The sequence below is a fragment of the Giraffa tippelskirchi genome, chromosome 5 (assembly GCF_054371585.1).
Source record: "Giraffa tippelskirchi isolate mGirTip1 chromosome 5, T2T-mGirTip1v1.2.pri, whole genome shotgun sequence".
In the NCBI taxonomy this organism is placed as follows: domain Eukaryota; kingdom Metazoa; phylum Chordata; class Mammalia; order Artiodactyla; family Giraffidae; genus Giraffa; species Giraffa tippelskirchi.
In genome coordinates this window covers 2,721,306-2,732,826 of record NC_137279.1, presented here as the reverse complement: position 1 = coordinate 2,732,826, position 11,521 = coordinate 2,721,306, and the positions used below count along the sequence as shown (strand labels likewise).

Genomic DNA, 11,521 nt, shown 5'->3' with positions numbered 1-11,521 from the left:
AATATTAGGATTATTTGTTCCACTTCTGTGAAAATGCTATTGATAGAAATTGCATCGAATCTTCATTGTATTTGCTTTGTGTAATATAAATATTTTAACAATACAAATTCTTCCAATCCATTAGCACCATATATCTTTCCATTTATTTGTGTCACCTTTAATTTATTTCATCAGAATCTTATGGTTTTCCAAATATAGGTCTTTCACCTCCTTAGTTAAATTTATTCTAAGGTATTTTATTCTTTTGAATGCAATTGTAAACAGAATTATTTTCCTGATTTCTCTTTCTGGTAGTTCGTTATTAGTGTATAAAAAGGCAATTCATTTCTGTGTATTACTTTTGTACTCTGACTTTACTGAATTCACTTATTCTAATAGTTTTTTGGTGGAGTCTTTAGGGTTTTCTATATATAACATGTCATTTGCCAACAGGGTTAGTTTTACTTCTTCCTTCCAGTATGCATGCTTTTATTTCTTTTTATCACTCTTGTGGCTTGGACTTCCAATAAGAAGTTAGAAGTGGTGAGAGTGGGCATCCTTGTCTTATTCCTGGTTTTGAAAGAAAAGCTTTCAGTTTTTCATTGTTGAGTATGATGGTAGCTGTGGGTCTGTCATAAATGGCCTCCTTTATGATGAGATATGTTTCCTCTATACTAACTTTCAGAGCTTTTATCATAAATGGTATTGAATTTTGTGAAATGCTTTTTCTGCATCTATTGAGATGTTCATGATTTTTATCATTTATTTTGCTAATGTGGTATATCCTGTTGATTGATATTCAAATGTTCGACTCTCCTTGCATTCTTGAATGATATTTTTTATATTATTGAATTCAGTTTGCTAATATTTGTTAGAGGATTTTTCCATCTGTGTTCATCAAGGATATCAGCCTGTAATTTTCTTTGTATTTTTGTAGTATTTTTGTCTATTTTTGGTATCATGGTAATGCTGACCTCATAACATTAGTTTAGAAGCTTTTCTTTTTCTTCAACTTTTTGGAAGAGTTTGAGGATAGGTATTAACTCTTCTGTATTAATAATTGTTTTGTGAAATTCACCTTTGAAGCCATGTTGACTTGGACTTTTGTTTGTTGAGAGTTTTTTGATTACTGATTTAATTTCATAACTAGTAAAAGCTCTATTCAGATTTTCTATTTCTCTCTCAGTCTTTGAAGATTGTGTGTTTCTAGGACATTTTTCCCCCTAGGTTTTCCAAGTTTTTGGCATATAACTTATTTGTAGCAGTTTTGTTATATTTGTATTTCTGTGGTATTAGTTGTAACTTCTGTTTCATGTCTGATTTTAGCTTTTAGTCCTTTTTTTTTTTCCTGGTGAGTCTGTTTAAGGGTTTGCCAATTTTATCTTTTCAAAGAATCATCTCTGAAGTTTCATTGATCTTTTCATTTTTTTTAGTCTGTTTCCTTTATTTCCATTCTGATATTTTTTATTTCCTTCCTTTGGGCTTTGTCTTTTTATTCTTTTTCTAGTTCCCTTAAATATCAGGTAAGATATTTTATTAGAGATTTTTCTTCTTTTTTGAAGTAGATTTATGTCACTATAAACTTCCCTGTGTGAACTGCTTTTGCTGTGTCCTACATATTTTGGAAGGTTGTGTTTTCATTTTTCTCAGGGCATTTTTAACTTTTCTCTTTATTTGTTGATTCATTGATTATTCAGTAGTATATTGCTTAGCCTCCATGGGTTTGTGCTTTTTGAGTTTTCTACTTGTAGTTGTTTTCTAGTTTTATACTGTTATCGTCATAAAAGATGCTTGATATAATTTCAGTCTTTTTAAATTTCTTGGGACTTGTATTGCAACCTAATATTTGATCTGTACTTGTGAATGTCTCATGTGTACTTAAAAAGAATGTGTATTCTGGTGTCTGGGGATGGAATGTTCCGTATGTATACACACACACACACACATATATAGATATAGATATGTGTGTATATATAGATAGATACAAAGTTCATTTGGTGTAATATGTCATTTAAGGCCATGTTAAGTCACTTCAGTGCCATCTGATTCTTTGTGACCCTATGGACTGCAACCAACCAGGCTCCTCTGTCCATAGGATTCTCCAGGCAAGAATACTGGAGAAGGTTGCCATGCCCTCCTCCAGGGGATCTTCCGGACCTGGGGATCAAACCCACATCTCCCGTGGCTCCTGCATTGCAGACAAATTCTTTACCACTGAGCCACCTGGGTAGCCAACCTGTGTTTCCTTATTAATCTTCTGCCTGGAGAATCTTATCCATTGCTGTAAATGGGGTATTAAAGTTCCCTATTATTATTGTTTTCAATTTCTCTTTTATGTCTGTTAATATTTCCTTTATATGTGTAGATTTTCCAATATTGGGTGACTGAGTATTTATAATTGTTATGTCTTATTGTTGGATTAATCTGTTTATCATTATATAATGTTCTTTTTTGTCCCTAGTTATAGTCCTTGTTTAGAGTCTATTTTGTCCAAGTATTACTACTCCAACTTTCTTTTTGCTTCTATGTGCATGGGATATTTTTCCCATGCCTTTTTTTTCAATCTGTATGTGTCTTTGGATTTGTAGTGGATCTTTTAGGCAACATATATATGGGTCATGCTTTTCTTTCTTAATCCAGTCAGCCACCCTGTGATTATTAATTGGACCATTTATACCAATTATCTGGGCTTCCCAGGTGGCTTGGTGGTAAAGAGTCTGCCTGTCAATGCAGGAGACGTGGATTCGATCCCTGGGTTTGGAAGATCCCTTGGAGAAGGAAATGGCAAACCGATCCAGTATCTTACCTGGGAAATCCCACGAACAGAAGAGCCTGATGGGCTACAGTCCACAGGGTCACAGAGTCAGACACGACTGAGTGACTGAGCATACATGCACACATTCCATTTACATTTAAAGTGATTATTGATAAATTTGTACTTATTGCCATTTTGTTAACTATTTCCTGGTTGTTTTTGTAATTTTCTCTGTTCCTTTTTTATTTTCTTGCTCTCTCCTTTTTTGATGTAATGACTTTCTTTAATGTGTTTGGATTTCTCTTTATTTTTGTGTACCTATTATAAATTTTGTGTTTATTGTTTGCATGAGGTTCATGTATAATAATCGATGTGTATATTAGTCTGTTTCAAACTGAAGTATGAACACATTCTAAAAACATTGCATTTTTACATCTCCCTCCTTGTATTTTACATTTTTGATGTTATAGTTTACATCTTTATATTTTTGTGTTCAGTTCAGTCGCTCAGTTGTGTCCAACTCTCTGCGACCCCATGAACCCCAGCACACCACGCCTCCCTGTCCATCACCAACTCCTGGAGTCCACCCAAACCCATGTCCATCAAGTCGATGATGCCATCCAACCATCTCATCCTCTGTCGTCCTCTTCTCCTGCCCTCAATCTTTCCCAGCATCAGGGTCTTTTCAAATGAGTCAGCTCTTCACATCAGGTGGCCAAAGTATTGGAGTTTCAGCTTCGCGTAACTAATTATTACATACAGCTGATTTTACTACTTTTGTCTTTTAACCTTTATATTAGCTTTGTGGGCAGTTGATCCACTACCTTTACTGTCTGTTTGCTTTTACTGGTGAGATTTTTCCTTTCATATATTTTATTATTTCTAACTCTGGCCTCTTTATTTCTGCTTAAAGAAAACCCTTTAACATTTCTTATATGACCCATTTAGTGGTGATGAAATCATGTAACTGATGCTCTGCTGGAAAACTCCATATATTTCCTTTAACTCTGTATGATATAGCCTTTCTGGATAGGCCACTCTTGGTTTGTTAAGTTTTTTTATTTTTATTTTATATTGGAGTATACTTGATTAATAATGTTGTATTAGTTTCAGGTGTATAGCAAAATGATTCAATTAAACATATACATATATTTATATTTTTTCAGATTCCTTTCCCATTTAATTTATTGAAGAATATTGAGCAGAGTCCCTGTATTGTACAGTAGATCCTTGTTGGTTATTTTAAATATAGTAGTCTGTATACGTCAACCCCAAACTCCTAATTTACCCCTCCTAATCTCATTTTCCCCTTTGGTAGCCATAAGCTTGTTTTCTGAATCTGTGTATTCCTGGTTTTGTTTTTTTTTTCCAGGAAAAACTCACTCAGGGCTCTTTATTTTATAGCCAAAACGAAATGAATTCTGCCAACAACTTGAGTGAGGTTGAAAGCTGACTCAGCCTTTGCATGAGAACGCAGCTTACCAACACCTTGATTGTAGCCTGTGAGCCCCTGAGCAGAGGACCCAGTTAAGTCACGCCTAGACTTTTGACCACAGAAACCATGAGATAAAACATGTGTATTGTGTTAAGCTGCTCAATTTGTGGTCATTAGTTACACAGCAACAGAAAACTAATACACCTGAGAAGACGGCCCCTCCCAGCAGCCGTTCCGTGCTCGGAAGTCAGTTCTGACTCTCGTTCAGTGGGGACCTGACCTTTGCTCTGCAGGCCTTGCTTCAGCTCCACTTTGCTTCCCACCACGGTGCCCCTTCTGCCAGGCTCCTTGGTCATCCTGCAGCTACTTCTTGATCTCATCTGTGCCACAGAAGGACCAGGTAAAGTTGCTCAGAAATGCTAAATTTTAGTACCTTTCTTTGCCTGACCAAACCACCCTGGCAGATTGACACAGCAACTCCTTGAGTTAGTGTGAGAGCCACACAAGGGCCATCATTTCTAGAAGTCTGAAACAAAATGGGGTCAGATTTTCCTCTGCCTTCAGCGTTGTCTTTACTTGTTCAATGCACAGAAATCAGGGCACACATTCTAGGAGTCTTTCTCCTTCTTTTCTCTTCTTCTATAATCTCCTTGGGGAGATAAGGGTGAAACCTCCTTCCTGCCCCCTCCTCTCCCAGCAGCACATTATTTCTTTGATAGAACAGGCCTTCATTATTACAGAAAGTTTTACTTTCTACTCTAGGGGAGAATTCCATGAATTTGGCAACTCCAGGTTGAATTGGCAACTCCAGGCTTGGTTGCTGATATATTAAAGGAGGAGATAAAGATATAAACTCCCTCGTTCTTTTGTTCATTCATCCACTAAATATTTGTTGAATGTCTGCTCTTTGTTGAGAGTCTGTTACTGGGCTCTGTTCATAGGGGATGCAGCCATAAACAAAACAGAAAATCCCTATTCTCCTGGAGATTATAGTCACTCAAAAGGAATGCCTGACATTCAAAGTTATTTCTTGCTGCATAATCTTATTTTGCATACTAGAAGCTGGAAATCACTTCATTCTTTCTCTTTGCATCCTTAAAAAAATAACTTATTTGTTTATTTTTGGCTGTGCTAGGTCTTTGTTGCTGTACAGGTGTTTCCTCTAGTTGTGGCAAACAGGGGCTACTGTCTAGTTATAGTGGAGAGGCTTCTCATTGCAGTGGCCTCTCTTGTCGAGCATGGGCTCTAGGATGCACAGGCTTCAGTAGCTGTGGCGCACAGGCTCAATAGTTGTGGCACATAGGCTTTGTTGCTCTGCAGCATGTGGGATCTTGCTGGATCAAGGATAAACCCGTGTCTCCTGCATTGGCAGGCAGATTCCGTACCACTGAGCCTCCAGGGAAGCCCTTATTTGCATCTTTGAGTGAAAAAATCTTTCTCTCTACTCTCTCCCCCAGCCAGATGTCAATCAATATGATGGTCTCATACTCAAAAAGTCAGAATAAAAAGCACATTAATGGCTTTCAAAATATTGCAATCATTGAAAATATTTCAGTTCAGTCACTCAGTCATGTCTGACTCTTTGCGACCCCATGGACTGTAGCAAGCTAGGCTTCCCTGTCCATCACCAACTCCCTGAGCTTTCTCAAACTCACATCCATCAAGTCAATGATGCCATCCAACCATCTTATCCTCTGCCATCCCCTTCTCCTCCTGCTTTCAATCTTTCCCAGCATCAGGGTCTTTTCAGATGAGTCAGTTCTTTGCATCAGGTGGTCAAAGTATTGGAAGTGATTATTTCTTGTGAATTTAGTGTTAGAAAGTGTTTTTTAAATTTTTTTTTTCATTTTTATTGTTTCTTTTATTTTTTATTATTTTTAAATATAAATTTGTTTATTTTAATTGGAGGCTAATTACTTTACAATATTGTAGTGGTTTTGCCATACATTGACATGAATCTGCCATGAGTGTACATGTATTCCCCACCCTGAACCCCCCTCCCACGTCCCTCCCCATGCCATCCCTCTGGGTCATCCCAGTGCACCAGCCCCGAGCACCCTGTCTCATGCATCGAAACTGGACTGGTGATCCGTTTCACATATGATAATATACATGTTTCAATGCCATTCTCCCAAATCATCCCACCCTTGCCTTCTCCCACAGAATCCAAAAGACTGTTCTATACATCTGTGTCTCTTTTGCTGTCTCGCATATACGGTTATCGTTACCATCTTTCTAAATTCCATATATATATGTGTTAGTATACTGTATTGGTGTTTTTCTTTCTGGCTTACTTCACTCTGTATAATAGGCTCCAGTTTCATCCACCTCATTAGAACTGATTCAAATGTATTCTTTTTAATGGCTGAGTAATATACCATTGTGTATATGTACTGCAGCTTCCTTATCCATTCGTCTGCTGATGGGCATCTAGGCTGCTTCCATGTCCTGGCTATTATAAACAGTGCTGCGATGAACATTGGGGTACACGTGTCTCTTTCAATTCTTGTTTCCTCGGTGTGTATGCCCAGCAGTGGGATTGCTGGGTTATATGGCAGTTCTATTCCCAGTTTTTTAAGGAATCTCCACACTGTTCTCCATAGTGGCTGTACTAGTCTGCATTCCCACCAACAGTGTAAGAGGGTTCCCTTTTCTCCACACCCTCCCCAGCATTTATTGCTTGTAGACTTTTGGATAGCAGCCATTCTGATGGGCATGAAATGGTACCTCATTGTGGTTTTGATTGGTGTTTCTCTGATAATGAGTGATGTTGAGCATCTTTTCATGTGTTTGTTAGCCATCTGTATGTCTTCTTTGGAGAAATGTCTGTTTAGTTCTTTGGCCCATTTTTTGATTGGGTCGTTTATTTTTCTGGAATTCAGCTGCAGGAGTTGCATGTATATTTTTGAGATTAATTCTTTGTCAGTTTCTTTGTTTGCTATTATTTTCTCCCATTCTGAAGGCTGTCTTTTCACCTTGCTTATAGTTTCCTTCGTTGTGCAAAAGCTTTTAAGTTTAATTGGGTCCCATTTGTTTATTTTTGCTTATATTTCCAATACTCTGGGAGGTGGGTCATAGAGGATCCGGCTGTGATTTATGTCGGAGAGTGTTTTGCCTGTTTTCCTCTAGGAGTTTTATAGTTTCTGGTCTTACGTTTAGATCTTTGATCCATTTTGAGTTTATTGTTGTGTATGGTGTTAGAAAGTGTTCTAGTTTCATTCTTTTACAAGTGGTTGACCAGTTTTCCCAGCACCACTTGTTAAAGAGATTGTCTTTTCTCTATTGTATATTCTTGCCTCCTTTGTCGAAGATAAGGTGTCCATAGGTGCATGGATTTATCTCTGAGCTTTCTATTTTGTTCCATTGATCGATATTTCTGTCTTTGTGCCAGTACCATACTGTCTTGATGACTGTAGCTTTGTAGTAGAGCCTGAAGTCAGGCAGGTTGATTCCTCCAGTTCCATTCTTCTTTCTCAAGATTGCTTTGGCTATTCAAGGTTTTTTTTTTATTTCCACACAAACTGTGAAATTATTTGTTCTAGTTCTGTGAAAAATACCGTTGGTAGCTTGATAGGGATTGCATTGAATCTACAGATTGCTTTGGGTAGTATACTCATTTTCACTATACTGATTCTTCCAATCCAAGAACGTGGTATATTTCTCCACCTATTTGTGTCCGCTTTGATTTCTTTCACCAGTGTTTTATAGTTTTCTATTTATAGGTCTTTTTTTTCTTTAGGTAGATATATACCTAAGTATTTTATTCTTTTCGTTGCAATGGTGAATGGGATTGTTTCCTTAATTTCACTTTGTGTTTTCTCATTGTTAGTGTATAGGAATGCAGGGGATTTCTGTGTGTTAATTTTATATCCTGCAACTTTACTATATTCACTGATTAGCTCTAGTAATTTTCTGGGGGAGTCTTTAGTGTTTTCTATGTAGAGGATCATCTGGAAACAGTGAAAGTTTTACTTCTTCTTTTACAATCTGGATTCCTTTTATTTCTTTTTCTGCTCTGACTGCTGTGGCCAAAACTCCCAAAACTATGTTGAGAGTGGGCACCCTTGTCTTGTTCCTGACTTTAGGGGAAATGCTTTCAATTTTTCACCACTGAGGACAATGTTTGCTGTGGGTTTACAATATATGGCTTTTATTATGTTGAGGTATGTTCCTTCTATTCCTGCTTTCTGGAGGGTTTTTATCATAAATGGATATTGAATTTTGTCAAAGGCTTTCTCTGCATCTATTGAGATAATCATATGGTTTTTATCTTTCAATCTGTTAATGTGGTGTATTACATTGATTGATTTGTGGATATTGAAGAATCCTTGCATCCCTGGGATAAAGCCCACTTGGTCATGATGTATGATCTTTTTAATATGTTGTTGGATTCTGTTTGCTAGAATTTTGTTAAGGATTTTTGCATCTATGTTCATCAGTGATATTGGTCTGTAGTTTTCTTTTTTTGTGGCATCTTTGTCTGAATTTGGTATTAGGGTGATGGTGGCCTCATAGAATGAGTTTGGAAGTTTACCTTCCTCTGCAATTTTCTGGAAGAGTTTGAGTAGGATGGGTGTTAGCTCTTCTCTAAATTTTTGGTAGAATTCAGCTGTGAAGCCATCTGGTCCTGGGCTTTTGTTTGCTGGAAGATTTCTGATTACAGTTTTGATTTCTGTGCTTGTGGTGGGCCTGTTAAGATTTTCTATTTCTTCCTGGTTCACTTTTGGAAAGTTGTACTTTTCTAAGAATTTGTTCATTTCTTCCAAGTTGTCCATTTTATTGGCATATAGTTGCTGATAGTAGTCTCTTATGATCCTTTGTATTTCTGTGTTGTCTGTTGTGATCTCTCCATTTTCATTTCTAATTTTGTTGATTTGATTCTTCTCCCTTTGTTTCTTGATGAGTCTGGCTAATGGCTTGTCAATTTTATTTATCTTCTCAAAAACCAGCTTTTGGCTTTGTTGATTTTTGGTATGGTCTCTTTTGTTTCTTTTGCATTTATTTATGCTCTAATTTTTAAGATTTCTTTCCTTCTACTAACCGTGGGGTTCTTCATTTCTTCCTTTCCTAGTTGCTTTAGGTGTAGAGTTAGGTTATTTATTTGACTTTTTTCTTGTTTCTTGAGGTGAGCCTGTATTGCTATGAATCTTCCCCTTAGCACTGCTTTTACAGTGACCCATAGGTTTGGGGTTGTTGTGTTTTCATTTTCATTTGTTTCTATGCATATTTTGATTTCTTTTTTGATTTCTTCTGTGATTTATTGGTTATTCAGCAGCGTGTTGTTCAGCCTCCAGATGTTGGAATTTTTAATAGTTTTTCCCCTGTAATTGACATCTAATCTTACTGCATTGTGGTCAGAAAAGATGCTTGGAATGATTTAAGTTTTTTGAATTTACCAGGGCTAGATTTATGGCCCCGGGTGTGATCTATCCTGGAGAAGGTTCCATGTGCACTTGAGAAAAAGGTGAAATGCATTGTTTTGGGGTGAAATGTCCTATAGATATCAATTAAGTCTAACTGGTATATTGTATCATTTAAAGTTTGTGTTTCCATGTTAATTTTCTGTTTAGTTGATCTATCCATAGGTGTGAGTGGGGTATTAAAGTCTCCCACTATTATTGTATTATTGTTAATTTCCCCTTTCATACTTGTTAGCATTTGCCTTACATACTGTTGTGCTCCTATGTTGGGTGCATATATATTTATAATTGTTATATCTTCTTCTTGGATTGATCCTTTGATCATTATGTAGTGTCCTTCTTTGTCTCTTTTCACAGCCTTTACTTTAAAGTCTATTTTATCTGATATGAGTATTGCTACTCCTGCTTTCTTTCGGTCTCTATTTGCATGAAATATCTTTTTCCAGCCCTTCACTTTCAGTCTGTATGTGTCCCTTATTTCAAGGTGGGTCTCTTGTAGACAGCATATATAGGGGTCTTGTTTTTGTATCCATTCAGCCAGTCTTTGTCTTTTGGTTGGGGTATTCAACCCATTTACATTTAAGGTAATTATTGATAAGTATGATCCTGTTGCCATTTACTTTGTTGTTTCGGGTTCGAGTTCATACACCCTTTCTGTGTTTCCTGTCTAGAGAAGATCCTTTGGCATTTGTTGGACAGCTGGTTTGGTGGTGCTGAATTCTCTCAGCTTTTGCTTGTCTGTAAGGCTTTTGATTTCTCCTTTATATTTGAATGAGATCCTTGCTGGGTACAGTAATCTGGGTTGTAGGCTTTTCTCTTTCATCACTTTAAATATGCCCTGCCATTCCCTTCTGGCCTGAAGAGTTTCTATTGAAAGATCAGCTGTTATCCTTACGGGAATCCCCTTGTGTGTTATTTGTTATTTTTCCCTTGTTGCTTTTAATATTTGTTCTTTGTTTTTGATCTTTGCTAATTTGATTAATATGTGTCTTGGGGTGTTTTGCCTTGGGTTTACCCTGTTTTGAGGCTCTCTGGGTTTCTTGGACTTGGGTGACAATTTCCTTCCCCATTTTAGGGACGTTTTCAACTATTATCTCCTAAGTATTTTTGAATGGTCTTTGTTTTTGTCTTCTTCTGGGACTCCTATGATTTGAATGTTGGGGCATTTAACATTGACCCAGAGGTCTCTGAGATTGTCCTCATTTCTTTTCATTCTTTTTTCTTTTTTCCTCTCTGCTTCATTTATTTTGACCATTCTATCTTCTATCTCACTTATCCTATCTTCTGCCTCCATTATTCTACTGTTGTTTCCCTCCAGAGTGTTTTTGATCTCATTTATTGCATTATTCATTATATACTGACTCTTTTTTATTTCTTCTAGGTCCTTGTTAAACATTTCTTGCATCTTCTCAATCCTTGTCTCCAGGCTATTTATCTGTAACTCCATTTTGTTTTCAAGATTTTGGATCATTTTCACTGTCATTATTCTAAATTCTTTATCAGGTAGATTCCCTATCTCTTCCTCTTTGGTTTGGTTTGGTGGGCATTTATCCTGTTCCTTTACCTGCTGAGTATTTCTCTGCCTTTTCATCTTATTTATATTGCTGTGTTTGGGGTGGCCTTTCCCTGTTCTGGCAGTTTGTGGTTCCTGTTTATCGTGGAGGTTCCTTGCTGTGGGTGGGGTTGGACGAGTGGCTTTTCAAGGTTTCCTGGTTAGGGAAGCTTGTGTCGGTGTTCTGGTGGGTGGAGCTGAATTTCTTCTCTCTGGACTGCAATGAAGTGTCCAGTAGTGAGTTTTCAGATGTCAGTGGGTTTGGTGTGACTTTGGGCAGGCTGTATATTGAAGCTCAGGGCTATGTTCCTGTGTTGCTGGAGAATTTGCATGGTATGTTTTGCTCTGGAACTTGCTGGCCCTTGGGTGGTGCTTGGTTT

At 37.2% G+C, this 11,521-nt stretch overlaps 1 long non-coding RNA gene across 2 annotated transcripts in view; it reads left to right on the top strand.

The window, feature by feature from the left end:
• Positions 1-11,521, top strand: part of LOC145504613 (uncharacterized) — a 268,079-nt gene that overhangs the window by 166,633 nt on the left and 89,925 nt on the right. The window lies entirely within an intron of this gene.